Source organism: Metopolophium dirhodum, chromosome 1 (genome assembly GCF_019925205.1).
Source record: "Metopolophium dirhodum isolate CAU chromosome 1, ASM1992520v1, whole genome shotgun sequence".
Classification (NCBI taxonomy): domain Eukaryota; kingdom Metazoa; phylum Arthropoda; class Insecta; order Hemiptera; family Aphididae; genus Metopolophium; species Metopolophium dirhodum.
In genome coordinates, this window is record NC_083560.1 from 30,148,349 (window position 1) to 30,170,138 (window position 21,790).

Consider the following 21,790-nt stretch of genomic DNA (forward strand, 5'->3'; position numbering starts at 1 on the left):
AAATTATATTATACAATAAACAATATTATTTACTTATACTTTACGTTACACCTAACGTTTTATATAAATAGTTGCAAAACATCAATGGACAATTTGTGCAGGTTATAATATAAACTTTTATTTTATAATACTTACCTATGGTATTATACCGTAAAGTTTTTTCCTTGCCCAAGCCTAAAGTGATAACATTTTTAATTTTCATTAACAAACGTAGATTTTTTAAGACATAGCCACATATAGGTATACAGGTCTGAAGCTATCTATGTGTTTTATTTTATCCTGATACGTGAGTTATAACTTACAAGACTTGTAATACAAGTTACAACTCACAATTCATTGTTTTTTAATATTATTGGATTTTTAATCATCATCAATTTATTCGCCTCTGAACTTAATACTGTCTGTTGAATAATCTGGTTGGATTACCTACCTACTTAATAGTATAATATTGAGTGTACCTAATATTGATTAGTGATTAAGTACATATTGACAATACATTCAGTGGAATCCAACTATTGTACCTACTGTATTTATTAATAATTTATTCTTCAACATAATTTGTTTAGGTTCTAAATTACTACAGGTAACATCTAATTTTTTTTCATGTTTGGAATGTTCAACTATTGCCTTTAAATAGGTATCTAAATAATGTGTATATTTTGTTATTTTTAGCAAAACTTCTTATTTTTTACTTGAGACTTGGGACTAAAAAATCAAACACACTAACAGCGCGGACCTAAGGGTAAAACATTAAATAAATAAATACGAAAAGTTCAAAATAATTATTACTCAAAACATTAGTTGATCATAACCTCATAACCTTGATCTGGGTACCCATCGATCCGGGGCAAAGACTTCTATAACATCGACTACTAAAACGGTTCGCCGCGCCCAAAATCTAAGTAACCGTGCCAAAAAACCAGAAAAATTGGCAATTTAGAACTTTCGATGCCCTAAAGAAGAGGAAAAAACGTTTCCTACGGTCACGACACATGATACCGAATTTGATCATCGACTTCCAATCTACCCAAATATCGAGTTTCAGAAACTTGGTACAAAAACTAAACGTTTTCCAAAATACACATGGGGGAGGATTCGAGGACCCCCGACTGTGGGAGTACATTTTAGAGGGTCCTAAACCGAAACGTTTGGTGAAGAAACAGTCCCCTTAAGTTGAAACCTGGCCGAGAAATACTTAACTCAAAATTTGAATTCAATGATATAATATCATTGTATAAGAAAAACGATTCTGAGTAGATACGACGGTATGTCAGTCTAGGTTTAAGACATATTATATACTTATCTATGGTATTAAAAATATAATTCACCTATAATAAATTCCAAATTAATCATATCACAATATCCATTAGGTACTTATAACGCGTTATACATCAACAACAAACCGTGATACTATCACAGATATATAATAGTTTACTTTAGAAGTTTCAAGTACCTACCCAAGAATAATATTGTACAATCACAACAAAATAACTAAAAAGAATAGTCTAGGTTTTTTAATTTGTAATTCGTCCAAATTTGAACTTAAAATGACTATAAAAATAAACTGTGTTTATGTATTTTTTAGATTTTTTGGTAACATAATTAACTACTTACGTGGAACCTTGTTTTAAATTTGCAATCCTTACCTATAAAAGTTGAACATTTTATAAATGATTAACTACAAAATAATTATTAAATTTTAAATTTGATAAATGTTGTCCAAATTTGAACTTTAAATGCATATAAAAAAAATTGTGCCTATGTATTTTTAATATTTTTCAACTGCTATTGTAACAATATAACAGGAGCCTTGCATTAAATTTTCACGCTTTTTTACCCAACAAATAAAAATTTATTGATATTTATAGAAAAAAAAAACTAAAAAAATTGAAAACTGACAATGTCCGTAAACAACTCAAAAAGAGTCAAAATATTTTCAACATTTTATGGTGTATAGAAAATGCAAATATAAACAACCAGTGAAAATTTCATGCATCTATGGTCATTTGCTTTAGAGTTACACCAAAAACCAAAATCAATTTTGCGTAAAAATTCCCGTTTTTCCTTAATTTTTCTTTTGTTTTTCACGTCGCTTTTGAAAACTACCTGGAAATTTAACTTCTGATTTTGACCTCCCCAATGCACCAACGATATTCACTTTCCCATCGAGCATGATACTGAAGTCGAAAATCGAAGCATTATTTCGACTACTTATCGTGTACACAGACACAAAAATAAAAAAATAAATTTAAAAATTTAAAAAAAAATAAAAAAAAAACACACATCATTGTAAAATCAATACATTCATCAAAATCTAAAATGATATTGCTATTATTATATTAAAAATAATATTAAATTGTCGTGAGCCAAAACAAAATGTTTAGGATGTGAGACAACTTACTATATGGGTTGAACAATGAAACTACAAACGCTTCCCCTGTCTCAAGTATATTCACAATTTATTACAATTACATGTATTTTAAAATTAAACTCCTACAATTAAGTTATTTGAACTCAAAAACTACGAGAAATAATTAATGCACACCTATGGGCTATAGATCATTTTTACCTTCCGACCACAAGTGATTTCCGATAAAACTCTAGGGGCTGTCCTCGTTTTAGGCATTCCAGAGCATCTCCTCGTAAGAAAGACTTATAATTTTTTTAATTAGCAAAGAAATAATAACGAAGGAGACAAAGAGTACAAAATAAATAAGCACTAACTTAGTCAAAACCAATGGGACTGATTTGGACCAAACAATTCAATATGGGGGGTGTCGGCTCGTCTTTACAACCCCCTAATTAAATTTATAAGGATAACTCCGGAAGTAGTAGAGTACTGTATGGTACAGGATATCAGTAGCAAACTACTAAAGATTGGCTCATATTTGGAGAACCAATATTTTTAATTGGGGTTGCATTATGGCTCCATACCACCCCCTCCTACTAATGATCCCCTGTAGTTCATTAGGGGTTGTAGCACAAACGATGAAACTCGAGCACAATCCAGCACAAACGTAGCACAAACGAATGGCATAATTTAAATTCAAAAATTTGGAGGTGGGGGTGCAGCCGTTTCGCTGGCACCCCCACTAAAGATCCATTCTAGCTCATTAGGGTTTGCAGCACAAACGATAAAACTCGAGCACAAACCAGCACAAACGTAGCACAAACGAATGGCATAATTTATATTTGAAAACTCTGAGGTGGGGGTGCAGTCGTTTCGCTGGCACCCCCAATCATTATCCCTTATAACTTTAGAAGGGTTGCAGCACAAACGATTAAATTCGAGCACAATCCAGCACAAACGTAGCACAAACGAAAGCCCTTGGTTTGAATCCGAAATTCTGAGGTGGGGGTGCAGTCGTTTCGCTGGCACCCCCAATCATTATCCCTTATAACTTTAGAAGGGTTGCAGCACAAACGATGAAATTCGAGCACAATCCGGCACAAACGTAGCACAAACGAAAGCCCTTGGTTTGAATCTAAAATTCTGAGGTGGGGGTGCCAGGGAAATGCACCTGCTTAATGGCCTAAAACCGTACAGTTTCCGCGTAAAAAAAAATGGTAAGAGAGATTTTCAAAATTTCGAATTTTCCTATTTTCATTTGCGTTTTGTCCAGAATCCGAAGGTGCTACGAAGATTTCCCTCAGAGATCAAATTTATCTCATCAGCATTCTTTAGTAAGTCTTGCTTTTCGTTTATCCGAAATGTTGATATTTGATAATTTTGGTTTTTAAAAATCTTGACTACTTGTATCGATGTCTAAAAAATCTTAAATTTTGATATTTTCGAAAATCCAAAATATACGTTTTGTGGACAGTGGTACGAGGAATAAATCAACTCATATGCTTAATGGCCTAAAACCGTACAGTTTCCGCGTAAAACAACTCGTAAGAGAGATTTTCAAAATTTCGAAATTTCCTATTTTCATTTGCGTTTTGTCCAGAATCCGAAGGTGCTACGAAGATTTCCCTCAGAGATCAAATTGATCTCATCAGCATTCTTTATTGAGTCTTGCTTTTCGTTTTTCCGAAATGTTGATATTTGATATTTTTGGTTTTTAAAAATCTTGACTACTTGTATCGATGTCTAAAAAATCTTAAATTTTGATATTTTCGAAAATCCAAAATATACGTTTTGTGGACAGTGGTACGAGGAATAAATCAACTCATATGCTTAATGGCCTAAAACCGTACAGTTTCCGCGTAAAACAACTCGTAAGAGAGATTTTCAAAATTTCGAAATTTCCTATTTTCATTTGCGTTTTGTCCAGAATCCGAAGGTGCTACGAAGATTTCCCTCAGAGATCAAATTTATCTCATCGGCATTCTTTAGTAAGTCTTGCTTTTCGTTTATCCGAAATGTTGATATTTGATAATTTTGGTTTTTAAAAATCTTGACTACTTGTATCGATGTCTAAAAAATCTTAAATTTTGATATTTTCGAAAATCCAAAATATACGTTTTGTGGACAGTGGTACGAGGAATAAATCAACTCATATGCTTAATGGCCTAAAACCGTACAGTTTCCGCGTAAAAAAAAATGGTAAGAGAGATTTTCAAAATTTCGAATTTTCCTATTTTCATTTGCGTTTTGTCCAGAATCCGAAGGTGCTACGAAGATTTCCCTCAGAGATCAAATTGATCTCATCAGCATTCTTTAGTAAGTCTTGCTTTTCGTTTTTCCGAAATGTTGATATTTGATATTTTTGGTTTTTAAAAATCTTGACTACTTGTATCGATGTCTAAAAAATCTTAAATTTTGATATTTTCGAAAATCCAAAATATACGTTTTGTGGACAGTGGTACGAGGAATAAATCAACTCATATGCTTAATGGCCTAAAACCGTACAGTTTCCGCGTAAAACAACTCGTAAGAGAGATTTTCAAAATTTCGAAATTTCCTATTTTCATTTGCGTTTTGTCCAGAATCCGAAGGTGCTACGAAGATTTCCCTCAGAGATCAAATTGATCTCATCAGCATTCTTTATTGAGTCTTGCTTTTCGTTTTTCCGAAATGTTGATATTTGATATTTTTGGTTTTAAAAAATCTTGACTACTTGTATCGATGTCTAAAAAATCTTAAATTTTGATATTTTTGGTTTTTAAAAATCTTGACTACTTGTATCGATGTCTAAAAAATCTTAAATTTTGATATTTTCGAAAATCCAAAATATACGTTTTGTGGACAGTGGTACGAGGAATAAATCAACTCATATGCTTAATGGCCTAAAACCGTACAGTTTCCGCGTAAAAAAAAATGGTAAGAGAGATTTTCAAAATTTCGAATTTTCCTATTTTCATTTGCGTTTTGTCCAGAATCCGAAGGTGCTACGAAGATTTCCCTCAGAGATCAAATTTATCTCATCAGCATTCTTTAGTAAGTCTTGCTTTTCGTTTATCCGAAATGTTGATATTTGATAATTTTGGTTTTTAAAAATCTTGACTACTTGTATCGATGTCTAAAAAATCTTAAATTTTGATATTTTCGAAAATCCAAAATATACGTTTTGTGGACAGTGGTACGAGGAATAAATCAACTCATATGCTTAATGGCCTAAAACCGTACAGTTTCCGCGTAAAACAACTCGTAAGAGAGATTTTCAAAATTTCGAAATTTCCTATTTTCATTTGCGTTTTGTCCAGAATCCGAAGGTGCTACGAAGATTTCCCTCAGAGATCAAATTGATCTCATCAGCATTCTTTATTGAGTCTTGCTTTTCGTTTTTCCGAAATGTTGATATTTGATATTTTTGGTTTTTAAAAATCTTGACTACTTGTATCGATGTCTAAAAAATCTTAAATTTTGATATTTTCGAAAATCCAAAATATACGTTTTGTGGACAGTGGTACGAGGAATAAATCAACTCATATGCTTAATGGCCTAAAACCGTACAGTTTCCGCGTAAAACAACTCGTAAGAGAGATTTTCAAAATTTCGAAATTTCCTATTTTCATTTGCGTTTTGTCCAGAATCCGAAGGTGCTACGAAGATTTCCCTCAGAGATCAAATTGATCTCATCAGCATTCTTTATTGAGTCTTGCTTTTCGTTTTTCCGAAATGTTGATATTTGATATTTTTGGTTTTTAAAAATCTTGACTACTTGTATCGATGTCTAAAAAATCTTAAATTTTGATATTTTTGGTTTTTAAAAATCTTGACTACTTGTATCGATGTCTAAAAAATCTTAAATTTTGATATTTTCGAAAATCCAAAATATACGTTTTGTGGACAGTGGTACGAGGAATAAATCAACTCATATGCTTAATGGCCTAAAACCGTACAGTTTCCGCGTAAAAAAAAATGGTAAGAGAGATTTTCAAAATTTCGAATTTTCCTATTTTCATTTGCGTTTTGTCCAGAATCCGAAGGTGCTACGAAGATTTCCCTCAGAGATCAAATTTATCTCATCAGCATTCTTTAGTAAGTCTTGCTTTTCGTTTATCCGAAATGTTGATATTTGATAATTTTGGTTTTTAAAAATCTTGACTACTTGTATCGATGTCTAAAAAATCTTAAATTTTGATATTTTCGAAAATCCAAAATATACGTTTTGTGGACAGTGGTACGAGGAATAAATCAACTCATATGCTTAATGGCCTAAAACCGTACAGTTTCCGCGTAAAACAACTCGTAAGAGAGATTTTCAAAATTTCGAAATTTCCTATTTTCATTTGCGTTTTGTCCAGAATCCGAAGGTGCTACGAAGATTTCCCTCAGAGATCAAATTGATCTCATCAGCATTCTTTATTGAGTCTTGCTTTTCGTTTTTCCGAAATGTTGATATTTGATATTTTTGGTTTTTAAAAATCTTGACTACTTGTATCGATGTCTAAAAAATCTTAAATTTTGATATTTTCGAAAATCCAAAATATACGTTTTGTGGACAGTGGTACGAGGAATAAATCAACTCATATGCTTAATGGCCTAAAACCGTACAGTTTCCGCGTAAAACAACTCGTAAGAGAGATTTTCAAAATTTCGAAATTTCCTATTTTCATTTGCGTTTTGTCCAGAATCCGAAGGTGCTACGAAGATTTCCCTCAGAGATCAAATTGATCTCATCAGCATTCTTTATTGAGTCTTGCTTTTCGTTTTTCCGAAATGTTGATATTTGATATTTTTGGTTTTTAAAAATCTTGACTACTTGTATCGATGTCTAAAAAATCTTAAATTTTGATATTTTCGAAAATCCAAAATATACGTTTTTTGGACAGTGGTACGAGGAATAAATCAACTCATATGCTTAATGGCCTAAAACCGTACAGTTTCCGCGTAAAACAACTCGTAAGAGAGATTTTCAAAATTTCGAAATTTCCTATTTTCATTTGCGTTTTGTCCAGAATCCGAAGGTGCTACGAAGATTTCCCTCAGAGATCAAATTGATCTCATCAGCATTCTTTAGTAAGTCTTGCTTTTCGTTTTTCCGAAATGTTGATATTTGATATTTTTGGTTTTTAAAAATCTTGACTACTTGTATCGATGTCTAAAAAATCTTAAATTTTGATATTTTCGAAAATCCAAAATATACGTTTTGTGGACAGTGGTACGAGGAATAAATCAACTCATATGCTTAATGGCCTAAAACCGTACAGTTTCCGCGTAAAACAACTCGTAAGAGAGATTTTCAAAATTTCGAAATTTCCTATTTTCATTTGCGTTTTGTCCAGAATCCGAAGGTGCTACGAAGATTTCCCTCAGAGATCAAATTGATCTCATCAGCATTCTTTATTGAGTCTTGCTTTTCGTTTTTCCGAAATGTTGATATTTGATATTTTTGGTTTTAAAAAATCTTGACTACTTGTATCGATGTCTAAAAAATCTTAAATTTTGATATTTTTGGTTTTTAAAAATCTTGACTACTTGTATCGATGTCTAAAAAATCTTAAATTTTGATATTTTCGAAAATCCAAAATATACGTTTTGTGGACAGTGGTACGAGGAATAAATCAACTCATATGCTTAATGGCCTAAAACCGTACAGTTTCCGCGTAAAAAAAAATGGTAAGAGAGATTTTCAAAATTTCGAATTTTCCTATTTTCATTTGCGTTTTGTCCAGAATCCGAAGGTGCTACGAAGATTTCCCTCAGAGATCAAATTTATCTCATCAGCATTCTTTAGTAAGTCTTGCTTTTCGTTTATCCGAAATGTTGATATTTGATAATTTTGGTTTTTAAAAATCTTGACTACTTGTATCGATGTCTAAAAAATCTTAAATTTTGATATTTTCGAAAATCCAAAATATACGTTTTGTGGACAGTGGTACGAGGAATAAATCAACTCATATGCTTAATGGCCTAAAACCGTACAGTTTCCGCGTAAAACAACTCGTAAGAGAGATTTTCAAAATTTCGAAATTTCCTATTTTCATTTGCGTTTTGTCCAGAATCCGAAGGTGCTACGAAGATTTCCCTCAGAGATCAAATTGATCTCATCAGCATTCTTTATTGAGTCTTGCTTTTCGTTTTTCCGAAATGTTGATATTTGATATTTTTGGTTTTTAAAAATCTTGACTACTTGTATCGATGTCTAAAAAATCTTAAATTTTGATATTTTCGAAAATCCAAAATATACGTTTTGTGGACAGTGGTACGAGGAATAAATCAACTCATATGCTTAATGGCCTAAAACCGTACAGTTTCCGCGTAAAACAACTCGTAAGAGAGATTTTCAAAATTTCGAAATTTCCTATTTTCATTTGCGTTTTGTCCAGAATCCGAAGGTGCTACGAAGATTTCCCTCAGAGATCAAATTGATCTCATCAGCATTCTTTATTGAGTCTTGCTTTTCGTTTTTCCGAAATGTTGATATTTGATATTTTTGGTTTTTAAAAATCTTGACTACTTGTATCGATGTCTAAAAAATCTTAAATTTTGATATTTTCGAAAATCCAAAATATACGTTTTGTGGACAGTGGTACGAGGAATAAATCAACTCATATGCTTAATGGCCTAAAACCGTACAGTTTCCGCGTAAAACAACTCGTAAGAGAGATTTTCAAAATTTCGAAATTTCCTATTTTCATTTGCGTTTTGTCCAGAATCCGAAGGTGCTACGAAGATTTCCCTCAGAGATCAAATTTATCTCATCGGCATTCTTTAGTAAGTCTTGCTTTTCGTTTATCCGAAATGTTGATATTTGATAATTTTGGTTTTTAAAAATCTTGACTACTTGTATCGATGTCTAAAAAATCTTAAATTTTGATATTTTCGAAAATCCAAAATATACGTTTTGTGGACAGTGGTACGAGGAATAAATCAACTCATATGCTTAATGGCCTAAAACCGTACAGTTTCCGCGTAAAAAAAAATGGTAAGAGAGATTTTCAAAATTTCGAATTTTCCTATTTTCATTTGCGTTTTGTCCAGAATCCGAAGGTGCTACGAAGATTTCCCTCAGAGATCAAATTGATCTCATCAGCATTCTTTAGTAAGTCTTGCTTTTCGTTTTTCCGAAATGTTGATATTTGATATTTTTGGTTTTTAAAAATCTTGACTACTTGTATCGATGTCTAAAAAATCTTAAATTTTGATATTTTCGAAAATCCAAAATATACGTTTTGTGGACAGTGGTACGAGGAATAAATCAACTCATATGCTTAATGGCCTAAAACCGTACAGTTTCCGCGTAAAACAACTCGTAAGAGAGATTTTCAAAATTTCGAAATTTCCTATTTTCATTTGCGTTTTGTCCAGAATCCGAAGGTGCTACGAAGATTTCCCTCAGAGATCAAATTGATCTCATCAGCATTCTTTATTGAGTCTTGCTTTTCGTTTTTCCGAAATGTTGATATTTGATATTTTTGGTTTTAAAAAATCTTGACTACTTGTATCGATGTCTAAAAAATCTTAAATTTTGATATTTTTGGTTTTTAAAAATCTTGACTACTTGTATCGATGTCTAAAAAATCTTAAATTTTGATATTTTCGAAAATCCAAAATATACGTTTTGTGGACAGTGGTACGAGGAATAAATCAACTCATATGCTTAATGGCCTAAAACCGTACAGTTTCCGCGTAAAAAAAAATGGTAAGAGAGATTTTCAAAATTTCGAATTTTCCTATTTTCATTTGCGTTTTGTCCAGAATCCGAAGGTGCTACGAAGATTTCCCTCAGAGATCAAATTTATCTCATCAGCATTCTTTAGTAAGTCTTGCTTTTCGTTTATCCGAAATGTTGATATTTGATAATTTTGGTTTTTAAAAATCTTGACTACTTGTATCGATGTCTAAAAAATCTTAAATTTTGATATTTTCGAAAATCCAAAACATACGTTTTGTGGACAGTGGTACGAGGAATAAATCAACTCATATGCTTAATGGCCTAAAACCGTACAGTTTCCGCGTAAAACAACTCGTAAGAGAGATTTTCAAAATTTCGAAATTTCCTATTTTCATTTGCGTTTTGTCCAGAATCCGAAGGTGCTACGAAGATTTCCCTCAGAGATCAAATTGATCTCATCAGCATTCTTTATTGAGTCTTGCTTTTCGTTTTTCCGAAATGTTGATATTTGATATTTTTGGTTTTTAAAAATCTTGACTACTTGTATCGATGTCTAAAAAATCTTAAATTTTGATATTTTCGAAAATCCAAAATATACGTTTTGTGGACAGTGGTACGAGGAATAAATCAACTCATATGCTTAATGGCCTAAAACCGTACAGTTTCCGCGTAAAACAACTCGTAAGAGAGATTTTCAAAATTTCGAAATTTCCTATTTTCATTTGCGTTTTGTCCAGAATCCGAAGGTGCTACGAAGATTTCCCTCAGAGATCAAATTGATCTCATCAGCATTCTTTATTGAGTCTTGCTTTTCGTTTTTCCGAAATGTTGATATTTGATATTTTTGGTTTTTAAAAATCTTGACTACTTGTATCGATGTCTAAAAAATCTTAAATTTTGATATTTTCGAAAATCCAAAATATACGTTTTTTGGACAGTGGTACGAGGAATAAATCAACTCATATGCTTAATGGCCTAAAACCGTACAGTTTCCGCGTAAAACAACTCGTAAGAGAGATTTTCAAAATTTCGAAATTTCCTATTTTCATTTGCGTTTTGTCCAGAATCCGAAGGTGCTACGAAGATTTCCCTCAGAGATCAAATTGATCTCATCAGCATTCTTTAGTAAGTCTTGCTTTTCGTTTTTCCGAAATGTTGATATTTGATATTTTTGGTTTTTAAAAATCTTGACTACTTGTATCGATGTCTAAAAAATCTTAAATTTTGATATTTTCGAAAATCCAAAATATACGTTTTGTGGACAGTGGTACGAGGAATAAATCAACTCATATGCTTAATGGCCTAAAACCGTACAGTTTCCGCGTAAAACAACTCGTAAGAGAGATTTTCAAAATTTCGAAATTTCCTATTTTCATTTGCGTTTTGTCCAGAATCCGAAGGTGCTACGAAGATTTCCCTCAGAGATCAAATTGATCTCATCAGCATTCTTTATTGAGTCTTGCTTTTCGTTTTTCCGAAATGTTGATATTTGATATTTTTGGTTTTAAAAAATCTTGACTACTTGTATCGATGTCTAAAAAATCTTAAATTTTGATATTTTTGGTTTTTAAAAATCTTGACTACTTGTATCGATGTCTAAAAAATCTTAAATTTTGATATTTTCGAAAATCCAAAATATACGTTTTGTGGACAGTGGTACGAGGAATAAATCAACTCATATGCTTAATGGCCTAAAACCGTACAGTTTCCGCGTAAAAAAAAATGGTAAGAGAGATTTTCAAAATTTCGAATTTTCCTATTTTCATTTGCGTTTTGTCCAGAATCCGAAGGTGCTACGAAGATTTCCCTCAGAGATCAAATTTATCTCATCAGCATTCTTTAGTAAGTCTTGCTTTTCGTTTATCCGAAATGTTGATATTTGATAATTTTGGTTTTTAAAAATCTTGACTACTTGTATCGATGTCTAAAAAATCTTAAATTTTGATATTTTCGAAAATCCAAAATATACGTTTTGTGGACAGTGGTACGAGGAATAAATCAACTCATATGCTTAATGGCCTAAAACCGTACAGTTTCCGCGTAAAACAACTCGTAAGAGAGATTTTCAAAATTTCGAAATTTCCTATTTTCATTTGCGTTTTGTCCAGAATCCGAAGGTGCTACGAAGATTTCCCTCAGAGATCAAATTGATCTCATCAGCATTCTTTATTGAGTCTTGCTTTTCGTTTTTCCGAAATGTTGATATTTGATATTTTTGGTTTTTAAAAATCTTGACTACTTGTATCGATGTCTAAAAAATCTTAAATTTTGATATTTTCGAAAATCCAAAATATACGTTTTGTGGACAGTGGTACGAGGAATAAATCAACTCATATGCTTAATGGCCTAAAACCGTACAGTTTCCGCGTAAAACAACTCGTAAGAGAGATTTTCAAAATTTCGAAATTTCCTATTTTCATTTGCGTTTTGTCCAGAATCCGAAGGTGCTACGAAGATTTCCCTCAGAGATCAAATTTATCTCATCGGCATTCTTTAGTAAGTCTTGCTTTTCGTTTATCCGAAATGTTGATATTTGATATTTTTGGTTTTAAAAAATCTTGACTACTTGTATCGATGTCTAAAAAATCTTAAATTTTGATATTTTTGGTTTTTAAAAATCTTGACTACTTGTATCGATGTCTAAAAAATCTTAAATTTTGATATTTTCGAAAATCCAAAATATACGTTTTGTGGACAGTGGTCGAGGAATAAATCAACTCATATGCTTAATGGCCTAAAACCGTACAGTTTCCGCGTAAAAAAAAATGGTAAGAGAGATTTTCAAAATTTCGAATTTTCCTATTTTCATTTGCGTTTTGTCCAGAATCCGAAGGTGCTACGAAGATTTCCCTCAGAGATCAAATTTATCTCATCAGCATTCTTTAGTAAGTCTTGCTTTTCGTTTATCCGAAATGTTGATATTTGATAATTTTGGTTTTTAAAAATCTTGACTACTTGTATCGATGTCTAAAAAATCTTAAATTTTGATATTTTCGAAAATCCAAAATATACGTTTTGTGGACAGTGGTACGAGGAATAAATCAACTCATATGCTTAATGGCCTAAAACCGTACAGTTTCCGCGTAAAACAACTCGTAAGAGAGATTTTCAAAATTTCGAAATTTCCTATTTTCATTTGCGTTTTGTCCAGAATCCGAAGGTGCTACGAAGATTTCCCTCAGAGATCAAATTGATCTCATCAGCATTCTTTATTGAGTCTTGCTTTTCGTTTTTTCCGAAATGTTGATATTTGATATTTTTGGTTTTTAAAAATCTTGACTACTTGTATCGATGTCTAAAAAATCTTAAATTTTGATATTTTCGAAAATCCAAAATATACGTTTTGTGGACAGTGGTACGAGGAATAAATCAACTCATATGCTTAATGGCCTAAAACCGTACAGTTTCCGCGTAAAACAACTCGTAAGAGAGATTTTCAAAATTTCGAAATTTCCTATTTTCATTTGCGTTTTGTCCAGAATCCGAAGGTGCTACGAAGATTTCCCTCAGAGATCAAATTTATCTCATCGGCATTCTTTAGTAAGTCTTGCTTTTCGTTTATCCGAAATGTTGATATTTGATAATTTTGGTTTTTAAAAATCTTGACTACTTGTATCGATGTCTAAAAAATCTTAAATTTTGATATTTTCGAAAATCCAAAATATACGTTTTGTGGACAGTGGTACGAGGAATAAATCAACTCATATGCTTAATGGCCTAAAACCGTACAGTTTCCGCGTAAAAAAAAATGGTAAGAGAGATTTTCAAAATTTCGAATTTTCCTATTTTCATTTGCGTTTTGTCCAGAATCCGAAGGTGCTACGAAGATTTCCCTCAGAGATCAAATTGATCTCATCAGCATTCTTTAGTAAGTCTTGCTTTTCGTTTTTCCGAAATGTTGATATTTGATATTTTTGGTTTTTAAAAATCTTGACTACTTGTATCGATGTCTAAAAAATCTTAAATTTTGATATTTTCGAAAATCCAAAATATACGTTTTGTGGACAGTGGTACGAGGAATAAATCAACTCATATGCTTAATGGCCTAAAACCGTACAGTTTCCGCGTAAAACAACTCGTAAGAGAGATTTTCAAAATTTCGAAATTTCCTATTTTCATTTGCGTTTTGTCCAGAATCCGAAGGTGCTACGAAGATTTCCCTCAGAGATCAAATTTATCTCATCGGCATTCTTTAGTAAGTCTTGCTTTTCGTTTATCCGAAATGTTGATATTTGATATTTTTGGTTTTAAAAAATCTTGACTACTTGTATCGATGTCTAAAAAATCTTAAATTTTGATATTTTTGGTTTTTAAAAATCTTGACTACTTGTATCGATGTCTAAAAAATCTTAAATTTTGATATTTTCGAAAATCCAAAATATACGTTTTGTGGACAGTGGTACGAGGAATAAATCAACTCATATGCTTAATGGCCTAAAACCGTACAGTTTCCGCGTAAAAAAAAATGGTAAGAGAGATTTTCAAAATTTCGAATTTTCCTATTTTCATTTGCGTTTTGTCCAGAATCCGAAGGTGCTACGAAGATTTCCCTCAGAGATCAAATTTATCTCATCAGCATTCTTTAGTAAGTCTTGCTTTTCGTTTATCCGAAATGTTGATATTTGATAATTTTGGTTTTTAAAAATCTTGACTACTTGTATCGATGTCTAAAAAATCTTAAATTTTGATATTTTCGAAAATCCAAAATATACGTTTTGTGGACAGTGGTACGAGGAATAAATCAACTCATATGCTTAATGGCCTAAAACCGTACAGTTTCCGCGTAAAACAACTCGTAAGAGAGATTTTCAAAATTTCGAAATTTCCTATTTTCATTTGCGTTTTGTCCAGAATCCGAAGGTGCTACGAAGATTTCCCTCAGAGATCAAATTGATCTCATCAGCATTCTTTATTGAGTCTTGCTTTTCGTTTTTCCGAAATGTTGATATTTGATATTTTTGGTTTTTAAAAATCTTGACTACTTGTATCGATGTCTAAAAAATCTTAAATTTTGATATTTTCGAAAATCCAAAATATACGTTTTGTGGACAGTGGTACGAGGAATAAATCAACTCATATGCTTAATGGCCTAAAACCGTACAGTTTCCGCGTAAAACAACTCGTAAGAGAGATTTTCAAAATTTCGAAATTTCCTATTTTCATTTGCGTTTTGTCCAGAATCCGAAGGTGCTACGAAGATTTCCCTCAGAGATCAAATTTATCTCATCGGCATTCTTTAGTAAGTCTTGCTTTTCGTTTATCCGAAATGTTGATATTTGATAATTTTGGTTTTTAAAAATCTTGACTACTTGTATCGATGTCTAAAAAATCTTAAATTTTGATATTTTCGAAAATCCAAAATATACGTTTTGTGGACAGTGGTACGAGGAATAAATCAACTCATATGCTTAATGGCCTAAAACCGTACAGTTTCCGCGTAAAAAAAAATGGTAAGAGAGATTTTCAAAATTTCGAATTTTCCTATTTTCATTTGCGTTTTGTCCAGAATCCGAAGGTGCTACGAAGATTTCCCTCAGAGATCAAATTGATCTCATCAGCATTCTTTAGTAAGTCTTGCTTTTCGTTTTTCCGAAATGTTGATATTTGATATTTTTGGTTTTTAAAAATCTTGACTACTTGTATCGATGTCTAAAAAATCTTAAATTTTGATATTTTCGAAAATCCAAAATATACGTTTTGTGGACAGTGGTACGAGGAATAAATCAACTCATATGCTTAATGGCCTAAAACCGTACAGTTTCCGCGTAAAACAACTCGTAAGAGAGATTTTCAAAATTTCGAAATTTCCTATTTTCATTTGCGTTTTGTCCAGAATCCGAAGGTGCTACGAAGATTTCCCTCAGAGATCAAATTGATCTCATCAGCATTCTTTATTGAGTCTTGCTTTTCGTTTTTCCGAAATGTTGATATTTGATATTTTTGGTTTTAAAAAATCTTGACTACTTGTATCGATGTCTAAAAAATCTTAAATTTTGATATTTTTGGTTTTTAAAAATCTTGACTACTTGTATCGATGTCTAAAAAATCTTAAATTTTGATATTTTCGAAAATCCAAAATATACGTTTTGTGGACAGTGGTACGAGGAATAAATCAACTCATATGCTTAATGGCCTAAAACCGTACAGTTTCCGCGTAAAAAAAAATGGTAAGAGAGATTTTCAAAATTTCGAATTTTCCTATTTTCATTTGCGTTTTGTCCAGAATCCGAAGGTGCTACGAAGATTTCCCTCAGAGATCAAATTTATCTCATCAGCATTCTTTAGTAAGTCTTGCTTTTCGTTTATCCGAAATGTTGATATTTGATAATTTTGGTTTTTAAAAATCTTGACTACTTGTATCGATGTCTAAAAAATCTTAAATTTTGATATTTTCGAAAATCCAAAATATACGTTTTGTGGACAGTGGTACGAGGAATAAATCAACTCATATGCTTAATGGCCTAAAACCGTACAGTTTCCGCGTAAAACAACTCGTAAGAGAGATTTTCAAAATTTCGAAATTTCCTATTTTCATTTGCGTTTTGTCCAGAATCCGAAGGTGCTACGAAGATTTCCCTCAGAGATCAAATTGATCTCATCAGCATTCTTTATTGAGTCTTGCTTTTCGTTTTTCCGAAATGTTGATATTTGATATTTTTGGTTTTTAAAAATCTTGACTACTTGTATCGATGTCTAAAAAATCTTAAATTTTGATATTTTCGAAAATCCAAAATATACGTTTTGTGGACAGTGGTACGAGGAATAAATCAACTCATATGCTTAATGGCCTAAAACCGTACAGTTTCCGCGTAAAACAACTCGTAAGAGAGATTTTCAAAATTTCGAAATTTCCTATTTTCATTTGCGTTTTGTCCAGAATCCGAAGGTGCTACGAAGATTTCCCTCAGAGATCAAATTGATCTCATCAGCATTCTTTATTGAGTCTTGCTTTTCGTTTTTCCGAAATGTTGATATTTGATATTTTTGGTTTTTAAAAATCTTGACTACTTGTATCGATGTCTAAAAAATCTTAAATTTTGATATTTTCGAAAATCCAAAATATACGTTTTTTGGACAGTGGTACGAGGAATAAATCAACTCATATGCTTAATGGCCTAAAACCGTACAGTTTCCGCGTAAAACAACTCGTAAGAGAGATTTTCAAAATTTCGAAATTTCCTATTTTCATTTGCGTTTTGTCCAGAATCCGAAGGTGCTACGAAGATTTCCCTCAGAGATCAAATTGATCTCATCAGCATTCTTTAGTAAGTCTTGCTTTTCGTTTTTCCGAAATGTTGATATTTGATATTTTTGGTTTTTAAAAATCTTGACTACTTGTATCGATGTCTAAAAAATCTTAAATTTTGATATTTTCGAAAATCCAAAATATACGTTTTGTGGACAGTGGTACGAGGAATAAATCAACTCATATGCTTAATGGCCTAAAACCGTACAGTTTCCGCGTAAAACAACTCGTAAGAGAGATTTTCAAAATTTCGAAATTTCCTATTTTCATTTGCGTTTTGTCCAGAATCCGAAGGTGCTACGAAGATTTCCCTCAGAGATCAAATTGATCTCATCAGCATTCTTTATTGAGTCTTGCTTTTCGTTTTTCCGAAATGTTGATATTTGATATTTTTGGTTTTAAAAAATCTTGACTACTTGTATCGATGTCTAAAAAATCTTAAATTTTGATATTTTTGGTTTTTAAAAATCTTGACTACTTGTATCGATGTCTAAAAAATCTTAAATTTTGATATTTTCGAAAATCCAAAATATACGTTTTGTGGACAGTGGTACGAGGAATAAATCAACTCATATGCTTAATGGCCTAAAACCGTACAGTTTCCGCGTAAAAAAAAATGGTAAGAGAGATTTTCAAAATTTCGAATTTTCCTATTTTCATTTGCGTTTTGTCCAGAATCCGAAGGTGCTACGAAGATTTCCCTCAGAGATCAAATTTATCTCATCAGCATTCTTTAGTAAGTCTTGCTTTTCGTTTATCCGAAATGTTGATATTTGATAATTTTGGTTTTTAAAAAATCTTGACTACTTGTATCGATGTCTAAAAAATCTTAAATTTTGATATTTTCGAAAATCCAAAATATACGTTTTGTGGACAGTGGTACGAGGAATAAATCAACTCATATGCTTAATGGCCTAAAACCGTACAGTTTCCGCGTAAAACAACTCGTAAGAGAGATTTTCAAAATTTCGAAATTTCCTATTTTCATTTGCGTTTTGTCCAGAATCCGAAGGTGCTACGAAGATTTCCCTCAGAGATCAAATTGATCTCATCAGCATTCTTTATTGAGTCTTGCTTTTCGTTTTTCCGAAATGTTGATATTTGATATTTTTGGTTTTTAAAAATCTTGACTACTTGTATCGATGTCTAAAAAATCTTAAATTTTGATATTTTCGAAAATCCAAAATATACGTTTTGTGGACAGTGGTACGAGGAATAAATCAACTCATATGCTTAATGGCCTAAAACCGTACAGTTTCCGCGTAAAACAACTCGTAAGAGAGATTTTCAAAATTTCGAAATTTCCTATTTTCATTTGCGTTTTGTCCAGAATCCGAAGGTGCTACGAAGATTTCCCTCAGAGATCAAATTGATCTCATCAGCATTCTTTATTGAGTCTTGCTTTTCGTTTTTCCGAAATGTTGATATTTGATATTTTTGGTTTTTAAAAATCTTGACTACTTGTATCGATGTCTAAAAAATCTTAAATTTTGATATTTTCGAAAATCCAAAATATACGTTTTGTGGACAGTGGTACGAGGAATAAATCAACTCATATGCTTAATGGCCTAAAACCGTACAGTTTCCGCGTAAAACAACTCGTAAGAGAGATTTTCAAAATTTCGAAATTTCCTATTTTCATTTGCGTTTTGTCCAGAATCCGAAGGTGCTACGAAGATTTCCCTCAGAGATCAAATTTATCTCATCGGCATTCTTTAGTAAGTCTTGCTTTTCGTTTATCCGAAATGTTGATATTTGATAATTTTGGTTTTTAAAAATCTTGACTACTTGTATCGATGTCTAAAAAATCTTAAATTTTGATATTTTCGAAAATCCAAAATATACGTTTTGTGGACAGTGGTACGAGGAATAAATCAACTCATATGCTTAATGGCCTAAAACCGTACAGTTTCCGCGTAAAAAAAAATGGTAAGAGAGATTTTCAAAATTTCGAATTTTCCTATTTTCATTTGCGTTTTGTCCAGAATCCGAAGGTGCTACGAAGATTTCCCTCAGAGATCAAATTGATCTCATCAGCATTCTTTAGTAAGTCTTGCTTTTCGTTTTTCCGAAATGTTGATATTTGATATTTTTGGTTTTTAAAAATCTTGACTACTTGTATCGATGTCTAAAAAATCTTAAATTTTGATATTTTCGAAAATCCAAAATATACGTTTTGTGGACAGTGGTACGAGGAATAAATCAACTCATATGCTTAATGGCCTAAAACCGTACAGTTTCCGCGTAAAACAACTCGTAAGAGAGATTTTCAAAATTTCGAAATTTCCTATTTTCATTTGCGTTTTGTCCAGAATCCGAAGGTGCTACGAAGATTTCCCTCAGAGATCAAATTGATCTCATCAGCATTCTTTATTGAGTCTTGCTTTTCGTTTTTCCGAAATGTTGATATTTGATATTTTTGGTTTTAAAAAATCTTGACTACTTGTATCGATGTCTAAAAAATCTTAAATTTTGATATTTTTGGTTTTTAAAAATCTTGACTACTTGTATCGATGTCTAAAAAATCTTAAATTTTGATATTTTCGAAAATCCAAAATATACGTTTTGTGGACAGTGGTACGAGGAATAAATCAACTCATATGCTTAATGGCCTAAAACCGTACAGTTTCCGCGTAAAAAAAAATGGTAAGAGAGATTTTCAAAATTTCGAATTTTCCTATTTTCATTTGCGTTTTGTCCAGAATCCGAAGGTGCTACGAAGATTTCCCTCAGAGATCAAATTTATCTCATCAGCATTCTTTAGTAAGTCTTGCTTTTCGTTTATCCGAAATGTTGATATTTGATAATTTTGGTTTTTAAAAATCTTGACTACTTGTATCGATGTCTAAAAAATCTTAAATTTTGATATTTTCGAAAATCCAAAATATACGTTTTGTGGACAGTGGTACGAGGAATAAATCAACTCATATGCTTAATGGCCTAAAACCGTACAGTTTCCGCGTAAAACAACTCGTAAGAGAGATTTTCAAAATTTCGAAATTTCCTATTTTCATTTGCGTTTTGTCCAGAATCCGAAGGTGCTACGAAGATTTCCCTCAGAGATCAAATTGATCTCATCAGCATTCTTTATTGAGTCTTGCTTTTCGTTTTTCCGAAATGTTGATATTTGATATTTTTGGTTTTTAAAAATCTTGACTACTTGTATCGATGTCTAAAAAATCTTAAATTTTGATATTTTCGAAAATCCAAAATATACGTTTTGTGGACAGTGGTACGAGGAATAAATCAACTCATATGCTTAATGGCCTAAAACCGTACAGTTTCCGCGTAAAACAACTCGTAAGAGAGATTTTCAAAATTTCGAAATTTCCTATTTTCATTTGCGTTTTGTCCAGAATCCGAAGGTGCTACGAAGATTTCCCTCAGAGATCAAATTTATCTCATCGGCATTCTTTAGTAAGTCTTGCTTTTCGTTTATCCGAAATGTTGATATTTGATATTTTTGGTTTTAAAAAATCTTGACTACTTGTATCGATGTCTAAAAAATCTTAAATTTTGATATTTTTGGTTTTTAAAAATCTTGACTACTTGTATCGATGTCTAAAAAATCTTAAATTTTGATATTTTCGAAAATCCAAAATATACGTTTTGTGGACAGTGGTACGAGGAATAAATCAACTCATATGCTTAATGGCCTAAAACCGTACAGTTTCCGCGTAAAAAAAAATGGTAAGAGAGATTTTCAAAATTTCGAATTTTCCTATTTTCATTTGCGTTTTGTCCAGAATCCGAAGGTGCTACGAAGATTTCCCTCAGAGATCAAATTTATCTCATCAGCATTCTTTAGTAAGTCTTGCTTTTCGTTTATCCGAAATGTTGATATTTGATAATTTTGGTTTTTAAAAATCTTGACTACTTGTATCGATGTCTAAAAAATCTTAAATTTTGATATTTTCGAAAATCCAAAATATACGTTTTGTGGACAGTGGTACGAGGAATAAATCAACTCATATGCTTAATGGCCTAAAACCGTACAGTTTCCGCGTAAAACAACTCGTAAGAGAGATTTTCAAAATTTCGAAATTTCCTATTTTCATTTGCGTTTTGTCCAGAATCCGAAGGTGCTACGAAGATTTCCCTCAGAGATCAAATTGATCTCATCAGCATTCTTTATTGAGTCTTGCTTTTCGTTTTTCCGAAATGTTGATATTTGATATTTTTGGTTTTTAAAAATCTTGACTACTTGTATCGATGTCTAAAAAATCTTAAATTTTGATATTTTCGAAAATCCAAAATATACGTTTTGTGGACAGTGGTACGAGGAATAAATCAACTCATATGCTTAATGGCCTAAAACCGTACAGTTTCCGCGTAAAACAACTCGTAAGAGAGATTTTCAAAATTTCGAAATTTCCTATTTTCATTTGCGTTTTGTCCAGAATCCGAAGGTGCTACGAAGATTTCCCTCAGAGATCAAATTGATCTCATCAGCATTCTTTATTGAGTCTTGCTTTTCGTTTTTCCGAAATGTTGATATTTGATATTTTTGGTTTTTAAAAATCTTGACTACTTGTAT